Raw genomic sequence first — 21222 nt, forward strand, 5'->3', positions numbered from 1 at the left:
GAATAGGTTGACTTTTGCATTCACTGAAATTTAAAGCACTGTCCCACGGTTTGAATTTATTTCAAGAGCTCTCCCGAGTTTTAAAAAAATCAAAGTCGTGGTAAGCACGGAGAATTAACGTAGCAGATACGTTGGAGCTCGGGGACGTCTCTTAGCAGCTCGTAATGCTAACAGCAGGTACTCGGGAAGACTTGCTAATGGAAGGTAAGCATGGGAAGACTCATGAAGATTTTGCAACATGTTGAAAAATGTCCACGAGAGCCCCGAGTACCGACGAGTGGCCATTACCGTAAATCTCCGAGTTCGAATCAGGGCAAACTCGGGAGAACTCTTGGAATGAACTCGTACCGTGGGACAGGACTTTTAGAAAGATAAGAGGGGATCATATAGAAACAAATACAATTCTTAATGGATTGGACAGGCTAGATGCAGGAAAAATGTTCCTGATGTTGGGAACCAGGCATCCCAGTTTAAGAAAAAGGGCCATTTAGGAGTGAGATGAGGAAAAACTTTTCATCCAGAGGGGTTGTGAATCTGTGGAATTCTCTGCCACAGAAGGCAGTGGAGGGAAATTTGCTGGATGTATTCAAGAGAGAGTTAGAGCTCTCTTAGGGCTAAAGGAATCAAGGGATATGGGGAGAAAGCAGGAATGGGGTACTGATTTTGGATGATCAGCCATGATCATATTGAATGGCGGTACTGGCTCGAAGAGCTGAATGACCTAATCCTGCACCTATTTTCTGTTTCTATGTTTCTAACTCTCTGAGAGAAAAAAAAATCACTTAATCTCTCAGTTTAGTGTTTCTCTTCCCAAAATTTCTCATTTAACTTCACTTACCAGATATTCATCCACTTACTTAACGTATTTATTAGTCTTTGTAGTCTCGTTTTGTCCTGTTCACCAACTAATTTTCATATCTATCTTAATGTCATCAGCAAATTGGCAACCACAGCTTCAGTATCTCTTGGTCCATTGCCAACAATGAATCATACATTCTGTGCAGATAAGCAAGTATAGGCAAGAAAAGGCTGGGGAAAAACATAGCTTTTTATGCTCCTATTGTTAGGCTGATCTTCCTTTGTTTTACGTGAGAGTGTTTTAATGTAATATCTTTTAACTAATCCAATACCTTCTGCTGCCAAGCAAATGAAACTCCAAGAGGTCGCCCTGCAATTATCACGTGAACTGGGATGTTATTGCAAACCTTCAGTTTGATTTGGGATTCTGCAGTAGCTAGATAACGTTTTAAGTTGCCAAATATGTGCATGAGGTAGCCGCACTCATTCAGCCACACTCGTCCAGTATCCCTGTGTCCTGATGTTTCATGCAGGTTGAAGCAAACTATTGCGTCCAACGTTTGAAAAAGTAACGGAAACAGAATGTACAGATTTACAGACGACTGAGTTATGCCTTGATGGGAGCAATGTACCAGGAAAAGAGAGGGTGAACAGGAAATGTCATCTGTCCATTCCCACCAGAGATCTTGCCTGAACCACTGGGTTCCTCAAGCATTTTGTCTTGCTCAGGACCCCAGCACCTGAGTTTCATGTGAGTGCGACTGACCGGGTAGATTTGTAAGGAACCTGCAGGCTTGTGATGAGCTGAGTGATTGACCTCTGCATGATGACTGACATATGACTGACTCCTGTACTTCTGTCAAGATGTCTTTTAAACTCTGTTATAGTATCTACCTCAACTACCTCCTCAGGCAGGTTGTAACTAAAGCAAATGTGTTCCTTACCAACCTGTTGTGAGCTGATGAACGGCTTTCAAGAGAGAGTTAGATTTATCTCTTGGGGCTAAAGGAATCAAGGGATATGGGGAAAAAGCAGAAACGGGGTACTGATTTCAGATGATCAGCCATGATCATATTGAATGGCGGAATGGCCTACTGCTGCACCTATTTTCTATGTCTATGTCTATACACAATGAAATATAAGAGCGAGCCTCCTGACCAGCAATGTGCTTGCAATGAATGATGATTTGTTAACCCTTAATATGCTTACAATAAATGATTTGTTAGCCCTTAATGAAATGAAATGAAATGAGTTGTTTGGCCTGCCCTGTCCTTGAAATTGAAATGGAAATGGAAATGAAATGAGTTGTTTGGCCTGCCCTGTGCTTTTGCATTTGCTTTTGCTTTGGCTTTGCTTTGCTTGAGCTCACCTGAAATGAAAGCAAACGGACTGTATTGTTGGCTGGTCCCGCCTGCCTTGTGCTTTTGCTTTGCCTTTGCTTTGCTTGACCTCACCTGAAATTAAAGCAAATTGATTATATTGTTGGCTGGCCCCGCCTGCCCTGTGCTTGACTTGACTTGAAATGGATTGACTTGACATGAAATGGATTGAAATGGATTGCTGGCCCTGCACTCACTGTGCTTGACTTGACTTGACCCACAACACCCATGCTAGCGCTCCAGAACATCCATATACATATACATATACATATACATATACATATACATATACATATACATATACATATACATATACATATACACACATATACATATATATATATGTGTGTGTGCGTGTGTGTGTGTATATATGTATATGTGTGTATACATACACACAAGAAAGGAGCAAATTAAGGATAAATGGAAGGTTAAATCTCATTGTAAACATTGTAAATGATGAGCGTTTGAAGGCACTGGGCCTGTACTCGCTGGAGTTTAGAAGAATGAGGGGAGGCCCTCATTGAAATTTATCGAATAGCGAAAGGCCTGGTAGACTGGATGTGGAGAGGATGTCTCCACTAGTGGGAGAGTCTGTGATCAGATGTCCTCAGAATTAAAGGACATAATTTTATTTAGTCAGAGGGTGGTAAATTTGTGGAATTCATTGCCACAGAAGACTGTGGAGGCCGTCAATGGATATTTTTAAGGCTTAGATTGATAAGATTCTTGATTACTACAGGTTTCAAGGGTTATGGGTAGAAGGCAGGAGAATGGGGTTGAGAGGAAGAGATAGATCAGCCATGATTGAATGGTGGAGCAGGCTTGATAGGCTAATAGCCCTAATTCTCTTATCACATGAACATGAAAATAACGTGTGGATCTCAAGGTTACAGTGCAATGGGTACCTCATATTATGCTGCGAAGGAGTCAATGAAGGATAAATGGAAGTGTAAATATCATTGTAAACTATAATAATGGATGAGTTAATACATGTCACAAGGTTGACAGTGTGGCACTGGTTGGCACAGTGGAGCAGATGGTGCCTCATAGCGCATTCAACCCTGAACATGCACATTCTCCTGTGACGCCGTGGGTTTTCTCCGAATGCTCCTGTTTCCTCCCACATTCCCACAAGATGTGCGTGATTGGCGATTAATTGCCCCTGAAGTTGCCCCAAAGGTGTCAGGGACTGGAGGAGAAAGTGGGACAATGTGGCAGCAGTGTGAATGGGTGATGGATGGGTGGCATGAACTCAGTGTGCTGAAGGGCCCGTTTCCGTGTGTCTGTAAACTGAAATTAAACTAGGAGGAGTGAACGCTATCTGATGCAAGGTCCAAAAAGGAAAGCAAAGCAGCTGAGGAACAAAATAACAGATTGAGTTGGACAGATTTTCAAAGTGTGATGGGTGAGTTGGCTACAGTGAGCTGAAAGAAGGAACTGGCACACACGACTGTGGAATAACTGTGGGATGTGTTTAAGTGGATTGCAAAAGTACAAAATAAACAGTAAAAAGGAAATGATTCAGAGTTGCAGAATGCTGAGGATAGAATAGCGGTGTAATTGAGGAAGCAAGCTCAAAGGAACTGGATAAGAATGCAAGAAACTTTGAAAAGATTTATTGAGTGGGATGTTGGAGCCTATGACACGATGTGGAACTTCTTTTAAAAACATCAAAGTGAATAGTAGAGGAGTTCTGAAGCATATCAGTTAAAAGAGAATTGTTAAAAGTGGTGAGATCCCTGAAAGCAAGAGATTGTCAATTATGCAACGCAGGGAAAATGGTGGTGGTGCTAAATAAGTACTCAGTAAATACCTTGCCTTCAACAAACAGAAATATGTAAGGCTATAGGAGAACCTTGACTCACCAAGAGCCAAATGGATGATATTAGATCAATGAAGGAAAATGTTAGAAGTGATCATTGGTGAAAAGAAGATAAAATTCCAGAGGTGCACACTTTAGGATACGGAGGGAATGACTAAGGTCTGAAGAATCATAGCAAAGAGATTTATTGTGTGGTGATTCCAAGGAATAGAAGATCACAATGAGGAACTAGAAGCTAGGCCAGTCAGCCCCTCAAGCCTGCTCCCAGCATTCACTCTGATCATGGTTGCTCTGTGCTGGCCTCAACACCTGATGGCACGGTGGCGCAGCGGTAGAATTCCTGCCTTCACCCGACCTTGATCTGCTCCTCGACCACAGGCACCATTCTTGGCCTCAACCGCCAGTGTCATCCTTGTCCTCAACTGCTGACCCCTTACTCGACCTCCTTGACCCTGAGAGCTGGCGTGACCTCGACCCTTCCTCGATTGCCACCGAGTCCACTCCTGGCAGCTCTGATCCAGAGGGATCCACCAACCGGCTTCTGGGCCGCCTCCTGGGAATGTCTACTGCTCACCAGACAGCGGAAGCCTCAATATTTCAAATATTTATCATTCTCCACTGACAATGTATCTAAGGATCTCATGTCCACCATCCTCAGTGACCGAGAAACCCAAAGATAGAATAGAAAAGAATGCTTTTTATTGTCATTCAAACAGCTTGGTTTGAACAAAATTGCATTCTACAGTCTTAACATTACAAAAAAAAACCAAGACCCACACTTAACATAGTTCACACAAACATCCATCACAGTGAATCTCCAACACCTCCTCACTGTGATGGAAGGCAAAAGTCTTATCTCTTCCCTTTGTTCTTCTCCCGCGGTCCAGCAGTCCAACTGCAGCATCGAGGTGACTGGGGCTCCCGATGTTAAAGCCCCCGGCGGGCGATGGTAGGTCCCGCAGCCGTTAAGCCAGGTGATGTTTGGCCCTGCTCCGAGTCCTTTGAACCCCACGATTCCAGCGGGAGAAGTTGCCGTTGTGGGAGTTTCGAAAAGTGGTCTCCCACCAGGGACCTGCGAGCTCCCGATGTTCCTATCCGCCGGGCCTGCGGACGGAGCCTCCAAAGCTTCAAAGTCGGGTTGCAGCCGTGCGCCACCACAGCTCCTCCCACTCCGAAGTCGGTCAGCTACGCAATGTCAGGTCAGCAGGCTCCGCGACTGGAGCCCCCAGGCTGATTCCGGCTGGAGGCCGCCACCGGCTCCACGATGTTATGCCCAACGACATCGGAGACCTGATAGGGAAAAAGTCGGGTCCCCATACAGAGAAGAGATTAATGGTTTTCCCCCCTCTCCCCTCCCACCCCCCCCCCCCCCCCCCCATCCACCACATATACACAGCTAAAAAACATTATAAAACTGGAGTCAAAATATACAATTAACGAGACAGAAATAAAAAAAGACAAATGGACTGCAGTCGAGCCGCTGCCGTTAGGCACCGCCACATCACACCAGATTCAGTGTTCTCTGAAAAAGAACTTTTTACGCACCTTAGTTTCACATCACCCAGCCCCTATTTAGCAGCTATGTCACCCTGTCTCAGGCTCCCACTAGATAACTGGAATGCAACAAATGTTAGACCTATCTAGGAGTACAAATGGTATTAAAATAAATTTATTGTATTGTAATTAATTTATTGTATTGTATTGTAATTAATTTAGTAGCCAAGTATGTTTTACAACATAGGAGGGATTTGATTTGCCATGCAGTCATACCAATAAAGCAACAAGACACACAACTACATAAAAGTTAACATAACATTCATCACAGCAGTCCCCCCCTCCCCCCCCACACATTCCCCACTGTGATGGAAGGCAACAACATACCTTCTTTCCTCCTTTTCCCCCGTGGACGGGACAGTCAAACCATCAGCAGTCGGGGTGATCGAAGCTCCCGCGATCGAGATGGGCGAAGCGCCAGTGGCTTCGAGCTCCCGAAGTCGGTCCTTAACCAGGGACCGTGAGTGCCATGATGTTAAGTCCGCAGGCGCAGGCTCCCACGGTTGGAGTTCCCGAAGTCGGTCCCCAGCAAGAAGCCGCCAGCTCCTCGATGTTAGACCGCAGCGAGGACGGAGATATGATATGGAAAAGTCGCATCTCCGTCAAGGAAAGAGATTTATAAAAGATTCCTCCAACCCCACCACCCCCCACATAATATATAACTAAAGATACACTGAAACATACATTTAACAACAGACTAAACACAACAAAACTAGAAAATGATGAGACAGACTGTTGTTGAGGCTGCCATCGTAAGGTAGGTCCCTGAGAGTGGTGTCGCAGGTAGATGGGTTGTAAAGAAGGTTTTTGGCCTTCAGAGTGCAATAGTTGGCATGTTGTGTTACAGTTGTACATGACATTGGTGAGGGTGCAGTTGGACTATTGCTTTCTGTTTTGGTCACCCTGCTGTAAGTTAGATGTGGTTCGGCAAGAAAAGGTGCAGAGTAGAGTTTGTAAGGATGTTGCCAGGACTCAGGGAACTGAGCTATAGGGAGAGGTCAGGCATGCTTTGAATTAGATAGTCATAGAGTGATACACAATGTGGAAATATGCCCTTCAACACAACTGGCCCACACCGGCCAACATGTTTCACCAACACTAGTCCCACCTGCCTGTGCTTGGTCCATATCCCTCCAAACTTGTCCCATCCATTTACCTGTCTAATTGTTTCTTAAACATTGGGATAGTTCCTGCCTCAACTACCTCCTCTGGCAGCTTGTTCCATACACCCACCACCAACTTTATGTGAAAAAGTTACCCCTTAGATTCCTATTGAATCTTTTCCCCTTCACCTTGAACCTGTGTCCTCTAATCCTCAATTCCCCTATTCTGGGCAAGAGACTGTGCATCTACCCAATCTATTCCTCTCATGATTTTATAGACCTCTGTAATATCCCCTCAATAAGATCTATAAGGAATTAATTCCTTGGAGCACAGAAGGCTGATGGGGCGATCTTCTGGAGGTGTATAGAATCATGAATTACATGCAGTAAATGCATGGACATCTTTCCCAACGTCGCAGAATCAATAACTAGAGAGCATACATTTAAGATGAAACTAGGCTAAGTAGGACCCGTTGGGTCCCATTCTCACACGGGAGGCCTGGTCCCCCAATGCAATATTTCACCACTCACGCCAATCCCCCAACTGCGCATTATTCACAGACAGTAGTGGGTATATGGAACAAACTGCTAGAGGAAGTAGTTTAGACAGGTACAAGATAAATATTTAAAAGGCATTTGGACAGATTGGAAAGGTTTCGAGGGATATGGGCCAAATATGTGCATCTTTAGAAGAGAATGGGCCAATTAAGAATAGAAACATAGAAACATAGAAAATAGGTGCAGGAGTAGGCCATTCGGCCCTTCGAGCCTGCACTGCCATTCAATATGATCATGTCTGATCATCCAACACAGTATCCCATACCTGCCTTCTCGACACCCCCTGATCCCCTTAGCCACAAGGGCCACATCTAACTCCCTCTTAAATATAGCCAATGAACTGGCCCCAACTACCTTCTATGGCAGAGTATTCCACAGATTCACCACTCTCTGTGTGATAAATGTTTTTCTCATCTCGATGCTAAAAGACTTCCCCCTTATCCTTAAACTGTGACCCCTTGTTCTGGACTTCCCCAACATCGGGAACAATCATCCTGCATCTAGCGTGTCCAACCCCTTAAGAATTTTGTAAATTTCTATAAAATCCCCCCTCAATCTTCTAAATTCTAGCGAGTACAAGCCGAGTATCCAGTAGCCAGCATGGGTATGTAAATCACAGGGCATGTCTCACTAACTTGATTGAGTTTTTTGAGGAGGTGACAAAGGAGATTGGTGAAGATTGGGTGGTCAATGTTGTATACATGGATTTTAGTAAGACTTTTGATAAGGTTGGCTGATCCAGAAGATTAAGATGTACAGGATTTACATTGAATTGGTCCTATGGATTCAGAAGTGGCTTATTCATACAAGACAAAAGGTGGTGGTTGAAGGTAAATCTTCTAGTTTAAATGTATGTGTGTGTGGCAAGTGTTTTACAGAGAGAGTGGTGGGGCCTGGAACGCATTGCCAGGAGTGGTGGTGGAGGCAGATACGAAGCAGTCGTCTGTTTGTTTTCAAAATGTCATAGTGTCATACATCACAGAAACTGATCCTTGAGCCCAACTTGTTTAATGTTCAAGAAGGAACTACATATGCTGGAAAAACGAAGGTAGACAAAAATGTTGGAGAAACTCAGCGGGTGCGGCAGCATCTATGGAGCGAAGGAAATAGGCAACGTTTTGGGCCAAAACGTTGCCTGTTTCCTTCGCTCCATAGATGCTGCCACACCCGCTGAGTTTTTCCAGCATTTTTGTCCAACACCAACTTCTTCAAGCCGGCCATGATGCCGGCTTTTAGATAGACACATGGATGGGTAGGAAATGGAGGGATATCGATCATGTACCGGCAGATGGGAGCACAAGGTCACAAGTTATAGGGGAAGAATTAGGCCTTTCGGCCATTCAAGGCTACTCCGCTCTTCAACCATGGCTGATCTCTGCCTCCTAATCCCATTTTCCTGCGTTTCTCCCCATAGCCCTTGACACCCATTCTAATCAAGAATTTGTCTATCTCTGCCTTAAAAATATCCACTGACTTGGCCTCCACAGATGAGTTCCACAGATTATCTACCCTCCAGCTAAAGAAGTTCCTCCTCACTTATTTTTTTTAAAAGAGTGGCCTTTAATTCTGAGCCTATGACCTCTGGTCCGAGACTCTCCCATCAGTGAAAACATCCTTTCCACATCCACTCTATCTATGCCTTTCATTAATCTGCAAGTTTCGATGAGGTCCCCATCAACCTTCTAAACTCCAGCGAGTAGAGGCCCAGTGCTGTCAAACGCTCATCATATGCTAACCCACTCATTCCTGGAATCATTCTTGTCAACCTCCTTTTACTTTTCCAACGCCAGCATATATTTCTCAGATATTGGGCCCAAATTGGGTCATGGTACTCCAAATACGGCCTGACCAGGGCCTTATAGAGCCTCAGCATTAGCTCTAGATGTCAGCTGATCTACATCGGTGAGACCAAGCGTAGGCTTGGCGATCGTTTCGCCGAACACCTCCACTCGGTCCACATTAACCAACCTGACCTCCCGTTGGCTCAGCACTTCAATTCCCCCTCCCATTCCATATCCGACTTCTCTGTCTTGGGCCTCCTCCATGGCCAGAGTGAGCACCACCGGAAATTGGTGGAGCAGCACCTCACTTGGGTAGTCTGCATCCTGGATTCATTAATATTGAATTCCCCCAATTTTGTTAGCCCTTGTTGTCTACTCACCTTTCTAGCTCTCCCTCAGCCCTCAGGCTCTTCCTCCTCTTTTTTCATTTCTTCTCCCCGCCCCCACACCCCCCAGCAGTCTGAAGAAGGGTTTCAGCCCGAAACGTTGCCTCCATAGATGCTGCTGCACCCGCTGAGTTTCTCCAGCATTTTTGTGTACCTCAGCATTATATTCCTGTTTTTGTTTTCCAGTCTTCTTCATATAAATGCTAGCATTTCTTACTACCGATCAGTTTAACTCAGTGTCATGTTGGCACCGACCATGTTGCCCAAAAGGCCCAGTCCTGCGCTGTAGTGATGCTCTATGTGGTGTATTTTAAATGGGACTTAGTCAGATGGGGCAGAACAATCTGTTTCCATGAATTCTATGAATCCATTTTAAAACAAACAGTGGTAGATTTAATTTGGAGAATCATGGAACAGTTGGTGTTAAGCCTGTTGTGGGAAATGTTTCATTGTTGGCCCCATTATAAGGGAAGGAAAGCAAAAGAGCTGATAAATATAACAGCAGATTGAATTGGACAATAATAGACTTGGTATGCCGATCGGCCTGTTTCCATGTCGTATCTTTCAATCTTTCAATATATGAATGAATAAGTTTATGAATGAATGATTACGTTTATTAGCCATGTATCACATACAAGGAATTAGCCTTGGTGGTCTGCCTGCATGTGACAGTTAGGAATGACACATAAAACATTAAACATTAATAATAAAACATTATTGATTAAACATGTGAATTAAATAAAATACCAGATAAGAGGAGGCAAGAGATTTTTGGTTATTGAGTAGAGCTACTACTCGTGGAAAAAAGTAGTCTAACTGTGGCAGCTTTGACAGTCTGGAGTCGCCTTCCAGAGGGAAGGGATTCAGAAAGTTTGTGGCCAGGGTGAGAGGGGTCAGAGATGATCTTACCCACTCGCTTCCTGGCCTTGCAGTGTACAGTTTGTCAGTGGAGGGAAGGTTGCAGCCAATAACCTTCTCAGCTGATCTGACGATTGCTGCAGCCCCCAGATGTCAGGCTTGGTGGCTGAGCCAAACCAGACCATGATGGAGAAGATGAGGACAGATTCTACGATGGCCGTATAGAATTGGACCATCATTGCCTCTGGCAGATTGTGTTTTCTCCACTGCTGCAGGAAGCAGGGGTGGATTAAGGCTCACTGGTGCCCTAAGCACTGACCAATCTTGGTGCCCCCCTCCTTTCCACACTGACCCAGTCCATTTTAGTTGATGACCTGTCTGACCAGATATACAATGCAGGTTGCAGCAGTACAAAAATGTATTTATATGATAACACAATATATTGTACAAACTAAGCCAATCTTGGGCTACATAAAGCTCTACAAAAATGCAATACAAGATCTATTTTAATATTTCACAAGTTAAATGTATTAAAGTTCCAATATTCATGACCTGAAAGGCATTTTTCTACATTTCATTTTCGCAAAATCACTGATAACATCCTCAAAATTAATACTTCTCAGAATGTCTGCTTGAATTGTTAATATACACAGTGAGTCGAGTCTTTCTTGAAGCATAACTGATCTAGTTGGGTTTTTTTACACGTTTCAGTTGTGAGAAAGACCTCTCTGTTGTGCAGTTGGTGACCATTAATGTTAAATATATTCTTAAGGCAATTTCAACATTTGGAAAGGCACTCTCTAGTTTGTCTTCTGTAATTGTGTTGGAAAGTTCCATGTGAGTGAAAGATGTTTTCTTGGTTGTTATAAACATGAAGAACATATGAATGGAACTGCTGAAGCTCTGTAGACAAAGTGTTGTTGATGTCATCTGGATAAGCATCAATGAGTGCCTGACAAGTCTTTGAGTACCTTTCACTTTCTGATAATTGGGAATTAGCACCTTGTTGGGTGGCATTAGGGACATCTGTCAGACAAGAGAATCTGTCTGCTATTTCAGTGACACCTTTCGTCTCCTCCTCATTTCCGTTTCTAACTTTTCAACAATTACATAAAAAGTGGAGATACGGAATTTGTCTCTGGCACTGAGAATGACCTCTGGTGCATTTCCATCGTTGGGCATTCTCTTTCTTATACGCTTACGCGTTTGAGTTGCTTTGTATTCTACATCAGGGAGCATTTTTTTACAAATCTTCATTCGTTTTTTTTTTCTTTTCACCCTTTTCCCAACTTTGTGGTGCCCCCTTTGGCCCTGGTGCCCTAAGCACGTGCTTAGTCTGCTTAATGGTTAATCCGCCCCTGGCAGGAAGTACATCCTCTGTTGGGCATTTTTCACTGTGGAGTTGAGGGTGGTCCCCATTTAAGGTCCTTGGAGATGATGGTTCCCAGGAACTTAAAAGCCTCCACACATGTGATTGTGGTGTTGTTAATGGTCAGTGGGATGAGGGGAGGGGCTGCTCTCCTAAAGTCTACTAAGCAATCAATCATATTTTTTAAACCACATTTATAATTTTAAAGATCTCCATCAACTTATCCTTTATTTATAATTGCAGCTTATTTAATGCTCCCTGATAGGTTTACCGTTTTAGTTCCTATATTTAATATATAAAAGTCATCCATGTTATTGTTAATACAGTTCTGTTTATATTGCAGTCACTGGCTCAATTTCTTAACGTACAGCAGGCAGTGAAGAAAACTAATGGCATGTGGGCCTTCATTGCTAGAGGATTGGAGTTTTGGAGCAAGGAGGTCCTACTGCAGACCCGCATAAAATTGTATGCAATTTTGGTCTCTTAATTTGAGGAAGGACATTATTGCTATTGAGGCAGTGCAACATAGGTTCACCAGGTTAATTTCTGGGATGGCGGGACTGACATAAGATGAAAGAATGGGTCGACTGGGCTTGTATTCACTGGAATTTAGGATGAGAGCGGATCTTATAGAAACATATAACATTCTTAAAGGATTGGACAGGCTACATGCAGGATAATAAGACATTATTTGTTCCCGATGTTGGGGGAGTCCAGAACCAGGGGTCACAGTTTAAGGATAAGCGGTAGGCCATTTAGGACTGAGATAAGGAAAAACTTCTTCACCCAGAGAGTTGTGAATCTGTGGAATTCTCGGCCACAGAAGGCAGTGGAGGCCAATTCACTGGATGTTTTCAAGAGAAAGTTAGATTTAGCTTTTAGGGCTAATGGAATCAAGGGATATGGGAAGAAAGCAGGAACGGGGTACTGTTTGTAGATGATAAGCCATGATCATATTGAATGGCGGTGCTGGCTCGAAGGGCCAAATGGCCTACTCCTGCACCTATTTTTCTATGTTTAACTTTAACATGCAAATACTTACTTGTGCATAACATGGGTGGCATGGTGGTGCAGCGGTAGAGCTATTGCCTTACAGCGCCAGGGACCCGTGTTCAATCCTGACTATGGGTGCTGTCTGTATGGAGTTTGTATGTTCTTCACTTGACCTGCGTGGGTTTTCTCTGAGTTGTTCAGTTTTCTCCCACACTCCAAAGATGTACAGGCTTGTAAGCTAATTGGCTTGATATAAATGTAAAATTGTTCCTAGTGCGTCTAGTATAGTGTTAGTGTGCGGGGATCGCTGGACTCGATGGGCTGAAAGGCCTGTTTCAGTGCTGTATGTCTAAACTAAAATAAACTAAACTCTATAAATTTGGTTCCCAACCAATATTTTCCCCAGTGCCCAATGTGTGATCAATATCGATTGTCAGACTGCTTTGCGTCCATTACTGAATAGGACGGAACATCAAATGTTTGCTCTGCTGACAGGAACATTTCCTTTACTTGTCTCCTCTTCAAATGGCTACACTAACAATCGAAGACTGAAGTGGTGCTGCCGCCGATGACATGATTAAAGCCAGTGTGTTTCGGAATTAAAAGTTGTCGAACAATCCCAATACAGTTGGAAAGATTGCAACCGCTGGCAGCATGGTTCTCAAATGTAATACGAGTTGAAATAAATTGGTAAAGACAGCAGCAAACCATTTGAGATCCATTTGAAATAAACAACATGCTATTCGGATACAAACCACCTCACCCCTGAGCATCCTCAATTAATTCTTCATGAAGGTACCAATTATTTCCTGTTTAAGAAAGAACTGCAGATGCTGAAAACATCGATGGTGGACAAAATTTATGGAGAAACTCAGCGGATGGGACAGCATGCATGGAGCGAAGGACTAGGTGATGTTTAGGGTTGAGACCCTAATGTGTCTCGACCCGAATTTCTCAACCTGAAACGTCACCAGTTATTTCCTGTTGTTATATTTACATAATTCAAGAACATTACTGACCTGGGATACTTTGTAACTTTAGCAGCGCCCTTTATGTGGCAACTATTTGCATACCTTGAGTATGCAAAACAAAGAATCTCACTTTGACTTGTCATATGTGACAATAAAGTATTCATTAATTTATTCATTCAATGTCTCTCTTTTATTTCTTTAAATCCGAGTTACAATGTGTACAACAAACTGATGGTTTAGTTCATCTGAATAAAACTTGCGGCATCTGACCCTGGGCCAGAGAAATGTAACTTAATGATATTGTAACGTTGTCTGCTTGATTTCTTTTCCAGTTGCAAATCAGACAGATTTCATTATCAGTAATAATGATTCTGTCACTGCAGATACATTTCTTAAGCAAATGAAAAGAGCAACCAAACAAACAATTAAGAAAGAGGACAAGAGCTTGCAAAAGGCCACAACAATAGGTGATTGTCATTGCCCAATGCATCTTTAAAATGTTATGGCTGTATATTTGAATGCATTTGTTTTGGAAGTCCTAATTTACTTTCAATTTGACATGCGATTCACATTATTCACATATTGGTAGCGATGTTTTACAACCAGCTCTCCCCCCCCCCCCCCCCCCCCCCCCCCCCCCCCCCCCCCCCCCCCCCCCCCCCATTTGGAAATATGCAGATAATGACGAACATGATGCCTACCAACATGAAACGTCTGCATTGTCCTTATGCCCCTGTCCCACTTTGGAAACCTGAACGGAAACCTCTGGAGACTTTGCACCCCGCCCAAGGTTTCCATGCGGTTCCCGGAGGATTTTGTCAGTCTCCCTACCTGCTTCCACTACCTGCCACCTCCGGCAACCACCTGCTACCTCCCGGAACCGCACGGAAAGCATGGGGTGGGCGCAAAGTCGCCAGAGGTTTCCGTTCAGGTTTCCTAAGTGGGACAGGGACATTACGATTCAATGGTGCAGCTAACGTTATATACAAAGGATTAATCAATTAATGCCAGAAAGGTGACAGCATTGTCATCTCTATCTATCTATCTATCTATCTATCTATCTATCTATCTATCTATCTATCTATCTATCTATCTATCTATCTATCTATCTATCTATCTATCTATCTATCTATCTGTCTGTCTGTCTGTCTGTCTGTCTGTCTGTCTGTCTGTCTGTCTGTCTGTCTGTCTGTCTGTCTGTCTGTCTGTCCGTCTGTCCATCTGTCCATCTATCCATCCATCCTCTCATCTTGTCCTCTTCTGGTTTCCGTTGTTTTTAGATTTACGCAAATGCGCTACCCTATATCACTAGCGCCACCTTACTCACTGTTTTCCTCGGCTCCAAGCGCACCAAGTTTTATTCCGATCGGTGAAATATTACAAAAGTCAATGGTCTGTTTTCCGTCAGGACGGCGACACTCTTTCAGCACACGCGCCGAGAATAAAGCTGAAGGAGCGGAATGTAGGCTGTGTTCACGGGCGGGGGCTGGCTTTGTTCGTGGGCGGGGGCTGGCTGTGTTCATGGGCGGGGGCTGTGAGGGCGACGGTCGCTGGGGACGGGAGCTGCTGAGTGAGTCCGGAGCTGGGATCTGGAGCTGGTGAGTGTTGGTCGGAGCCGGGGCCGGGAACCAGCGAGCCCCCGCTCCCCTACACCCCCCTCTGCCACACCCCCCTCGCCCCACACCCCCCTCCCCTACAGCCCCCCTCCCCCCTCTCACATACACCCCAACAAACCCACTCCATACATGCCCCCTCCACCACACAGCACCCTTCCCCACAAACACGCTCTTCCCCACGATCCCCCCACGATCCCCCCCACACACCCCCCTCCCACACACACACCCCTCCCCCACACACACCCCTCCCCCACAGCCCTCCTACCACCAACAACCCTCCCACATACACCCCCTCTCCTACCCCCACAACCCCCCTACCCCCACAAAACGCAGTCCCCACAGACCCCCTCCCCCACACACACCCCCCTGAGGCCTTTCCCGCTGTTGGCCCCGGAGTTTCAGCAGCGAACACAGCGTGGACTTTTCATCGTGGAGCGGGCGAGCCAGCGTCGCCGGAAAGGTGTGCACTGATCGCTGGCCTATGGACTGTTACAGCCTGAAGCTGTGGTCCGGCATGGACTTACCGTCCAGAGCATGATTCCTCGCCGGGGATCCCCGGAGCAGCTCCGACCCCCGTCCTGGGGCCTACAACATCCTGAAGCCGTGGTCTCCAGTATGGAAGTGCCGATTCCGGTAGGGGGCACCGTCGAGTATGGCTGCCCTGCCAGCAGCTGTTAGTCTTTTCACCCTTTTTTTATTTTTAGTTAATTAAACGTGTTTGTGTTGGAGGTCTTTTAGTCTTTTTATGTGGGGGATGGGGGGGGGAGGGGGAAACTATTTTTCTCAGTCCCTACCTGGTCGGAGATGCAGCTTTTTTCCGAGCCACATTTTTTGCCCCTTCCTCGCAGCCTATGGGAAGAGCTAGGAGCGGTGTTTTCCTGCCGGGACCGGCCAGGACTTCAGCTTCGGCGGCGGCTCAACGCTGAGGCACCATCATGGAGTGGGCGATGCCTTACCCGGGTCGCCGTCCAGAAAGCTCCGTGGTGCTGTGGCCGCCGACTCCAACATCGCGGAGCTGTGGTCTGTGGTCTGCGGTCTGAGGAGCTTCTAGCCGCGGGCGGCGCTGAACTTTAAACACCGCGGAGCCTGGGATCTCACGACGAGATCGCCAAGGTCGGAGCTGCGACCAGCGCGGCCTGTGGACTTCGGGAGCCGTGGTCGGGGAGGAAGCGGCCGCTCCAGATACTCCCAGCTGCTGAGAGTGTTCACCCGACGCCAGAACGCCAACATCTGGCGAGAGGGCCTGAAGCATCGGGACTGCAGAGGCCTCAATATTCCTGACTATGGGTGAACAGGGGACGGGACTGGTCTTTTGCTGCCTACCCCCACAGTGGAAACCATTGTGGGGGGATGTTTTTATGTTTACTGTTAAATTCTGTTAAATTCTTTGATGTTGTGTCTTATCTTTATTTGTGTGCTGCAATGGCAAGTCAAATTTCACTACACCAATTGGTGTATGTGATAATAAATGTCCTTTGTTTGTAAATATCTTTTGTATTCGGGACTTACCGTCCCGACGAGAGGGCCTGTACGTCTGGCCGCCCGCAGCGGCAACTTTATGCCTTCCACCACAGTGAAGAATGCTGTAGTGGATGTTTGTGTTCAATTGTTATTGTGTATTGTGTGTTCTTTTTTATTGTACCGCTGCTGGCAAATTAATTTCACTGCATTTTATTGCGTATGTGATGAATAAATCTGATTGATTAATTGATTGACAGTCCCCGCCTGAAGTCGTCCCCATCCCCCGGCTTCAGAACGCTCTCACCATTGCGTTGGGGGAACAGCTGAGTGGTGGAATATTGCGTTGGGGAATGGGTTGCATTGGGGGACCAGTCCTCCCGTGTGACTGGGAACCAACAGGTCCGACTTAGTCTAGTCTATTTAATGGTCAATTGTTCTTTATTATCACAAATACAGACACAGAGTGAAATTCTATTTTTGCACACAGTTCAGTAAAGTATTGCCACACTTAAGCACAATCCCCAATTAGTGCAAGGTGCATAGAAAACGTCCACTGAGACAGCATGCAAGAGTCACCAGATTTTGGTGCAATTTTTGGTCCAGTCCGGTTGATGCATTCGGTCTCCTGGAGCCCGATCCAGGCGAGCCCCAGGCTGCTGCAGGGCCTCCAGCCATCGCCTCTGTCCGGATCGTCCAGTGAACCATCGTCCATCTCCTCCCCCTGCGGCCATCAGCCTTCGTGCCCTGGGGAGCCGACCTTGAGGACACGGAATGGAGGACCCTGGTTTTCACTCTCTCCCCAGCTCTTGCCCTTGTGACCACCATCGCCGGCCTCTTCAGTTTTCCCGTCCTCGAGGGATGAGCAGGGGCCGACTCGGTGGCTCTCTCTACAGGCCACGGATCGCCAGTCCTTCCTTTAACAGGACCATCAAGACCGTCATAGTTGCACACTTGATTTCACCAATTGTTGTTTAGAATCAATGAATGGCTGATACAGTTCACGGGTCTCAAAGCTGCACAAGTCAGCAGGGAATTGTATCTGTGTAGATGAGACAGATTTGCTCCAGCACTGTGTTTTGCTCAAGATTCCACCATGTGCAGTTCCTTGTGTCTGCAGTGAACATTGTTTGCTTTGATCTTAGAGTTTCTGCAATGACCTTTACCCCTATGTGCAGCTGTTGTTACTGATCCTGAAGATTACGAATAAGGAAAAGAGTCCAAATTAGTTTATTGTCACGTGCACCAAGGTACAGTGAAATTTTTGTTGCATGCTATCCAGTCAGCAGAAAGACAATACACCATTACAGTCGAGCCATTTATAGTGTATCGGTACATGATAAGGGAATGACGTTTAGTGCAAGGTAAAGCCAGTAAAGTCCGATTAAGGATAGTTCGAGGGTCACCAATGAGGTAGATAGTAGTTTAGAACTGCTCTCTGGTTGTGAACAGCCAAAATATCGTAAAGCTGAAGGATTAAAGCCTTCTATGACATTAATGAAATACACAATGCCATGAGACACAGTGATGTGGTGAATGCTCACAGCATTTTCCCAGGGTAGAGAAATCTAGGACTAGAGGGCATAGATTTAAGGTGAAAGGTGGAAGACTTGAAGAGCAAGTTCTTTGCACAGAGGATGATGTTTATGTGGAACTAACTGACAGGAAAGGATATCGAGGCAAGGACAATGGTGATGCTTAAAAGAGATTTGGACAGGGACATGGATAATAAAACTTTAGAGAGATATGTGCCAAACACAGGCTAACGGCACAAGCTAGTTCTGGTCAGCAAGGACGTGCTGGGCTAAAAGGCCTGTTTCTGTGCTGCATGACTCTGATAATTGGTATTTGTCAGTGTGAGGTGATGGATATGAAATAAAAAAATAGTCATTACATTCTCAAGTGGCTCGATGTTAGAATAAAATGGAAGCTGTATTACTGGCCTGAGGACATAAAAGGCAATACCATATATTGACAAGACCACTGCATACACAACTTACAGCTTTTAGTATTGTATCCATGGTATAAATTCATCCTAAAATATATCAATGCATGGTAATCTGCTTCAAAATTTCATTTATTTCATAAAGTCAATAAAAATAATTTTTGAGGTCAAATACAACATACATTCATCTCAATGCAATCATCTCTGGTTGAATTTTTGTACTACAGAATGTAAGCGAAAGAAGTGGAAATGAACATATAAAACTGTAATAGATCTTGATTAGTTTGCTGTACAGACTCCACATTATCGGAAGGCTTTTCAGTGTGTGCAGTCCAAATTCTGTAGGACTATAAATATCTACCTGATATAATGAACTAGACATACAAAGATTTGGAAAGATAAGTTTTAAGCTTTAGTACTAAGATCATAAGATCCTAAGTGATATGAGTAGATTTAGGCTATACAGCCCATCAACTCTACTCCTCCATTCAATCATGGCTGATCTATCTCTCCCTCAACCCCATTGTCCTGCCTGCTCCACATAACCCCTGACACCCATACTAATCAAGAATCTATATATCTCTGGCTTAAAATTATCCACTGACTTGGACTCCAAAGAATTCCACAGATTCAACACTCTCTAACTAAATAAATTCCTCCTCATCTCCTTCCTAAATAATTAATTCTTATGCTATAACCTCTAGTCTTAGACTCTCCCACCAGTGGAAACATCCTCTCCACATCCACTCTATCCAAGCCTTTCACTATTGGTAAGTTTCAATGAGGTCCCCCATCATTCTTCTAAACTACAGCGAGTAAAGGCCCAGTGCCGACAAACGCTCATCAAATGTTAACTCATTCCTGGGATCATTCTTGTAAATCTCCGGTGGACCCTCTCCAGCACCAGCACATCCTTCCTCAGAAATAATGCCCACAATTGCTCACAATATTCCAAATGCAGCCTGACCAGTGTCTTATAGAGCCTCAAGATTAAGGGCCTGTCCCACTTGGGTGACCTAATCCGTCAGTTCTGGTGAGTTTGTCCTCGACTCATACACGCAGCATGGTCGACACGAGGTCGTAGGAAGTCTTCGTAACTGTCCTTCATGCTCGAGAGTGGTCTCCACATACTCGAGGCCCCAGCTAGGTCGTGGCTTTTTTTTCAACGTTAAAAAATGCCTGCAAGTAAAAAAAGTAAAAAATTGATACTTTTTTTACTCGTAGGTTTAGTCGTAGTAGGTCGTAGTGGGTCTGCATGTTAGTCGTAGGTAATCGAGGGTAGTCAAAGGTAGTCGTAGATAGTCTTCAACATAGTTGAAGGAGGTCTTCAACATGTCATTTTTTCAAACTCTTCTAAACTCACCAATTAGGTCGCCCAAATGGGACAGCCCCTTTACATGTGTAGGAAGGAACTGCAGATGCTGGTTTAAATTGAAGATAGACATAAAATATTTAAACCATCCCTGTTTTTGTATACAAGCCTTCTCAAAATAAATGCTAGCATTGCATTTTCTTTCTTTCTTTACTACTGATTCGATTTGCAGATTAACTTTTTAGGAATTCTGCACCTGTACCTACGATTTCTGGATTTACTTCCCATTTCAAAAATAATTTACGCAGACTTTGAGGAAATTAAGCTTTTCACTGTACCTCACTGTACTCGTGATAATAAACTAAACTAAACTAGTTAATGGAATAGTGTCGACCAAAGTAAGGTCAATGTAGTTGAAGGCTTGGAATGAAAGATTGAACACATATGATTAATGTAAGAGATTGGGAATAATGAGTCGTAAAGGTGTCTTTAGGTTGAGATTTAGGAAGGTGTGGATTTTAATGCCAGGGTTATCAGCTTAGGCATTCAATATCAGATTGAATTGATGGATAAACCAATGGAGGATGAAGGGATATAGGAAGAGTTGAGAACAGTCTGTTGCACTAGGAGACAGTAATGGGCCTGTCCCACTTAAGGGCCTGTCCCACTGTCACGACCTAATTCACGAACTCTGCCGAGTTTGCCCTTGACATACTCGCAGCATGATCGTCATGAGGTCGTAGGAGGTCGTAGGTAGGTCGCCGGTAGGTCGTGATGCTAGTCGTAGGTAGTCGTGGCATCAAGTAGGTCGGGACGCTTTTCTAGCCTGATGAAAAATGTCCACAAATAAAAAAGGTTGTGAATTAGGTCGTGAAAGTGTGACAGGCCCTTTAGGCGATTTTTCAGCGGACTGCCGACGACTGTCAAGTTGCCTGCAGCCGCCTGTAAAAACCGGGAACATGAACTGTCAGAGCGGAACACACACACAACACATCACAAAGACGGGGGCCAGGGCAAGCGGGGGAGCACTGTCTGAAATTCACATGTTACAAAGCCAAGGTGATACAGACACACACCGCGATGAACAGGAAGGTTGGCGTTGTAATTAAGACGGCTAGCACAGTGTACGGTAAGTCCTTTAAAAGAGAGGAGAAGGGGGGAAGAGGGGGGAGAAGGGGGGAGAAGTGGTGAGAGGGCTGGAGAGTGGGGCAGAGGGGGAGGAGAGAAGGGGGGTAGATGGAGTGGAGACAACTTTTAAGAAGCCAGGCAACTGTTAATAAGCCAGAGATACATAGCTGTGAAGTTCGGTGGACATTTAA

Source organism: Leucoraja erinacea, chromosome 26, assembly GCF_028641065.1.
Source record: "Leucoraja erinacea ecotype New England chromosome 26, Leri_hhj_1, whole genome shotgun sequence".
Taxonomy (NCBI): domain Eukaryota; kingdom Metazoa; phylum Chordata; class Chondrichthyes; order Rajiformes; family Rajidae; genus Leucoraja; species Leucoraja erinaceus.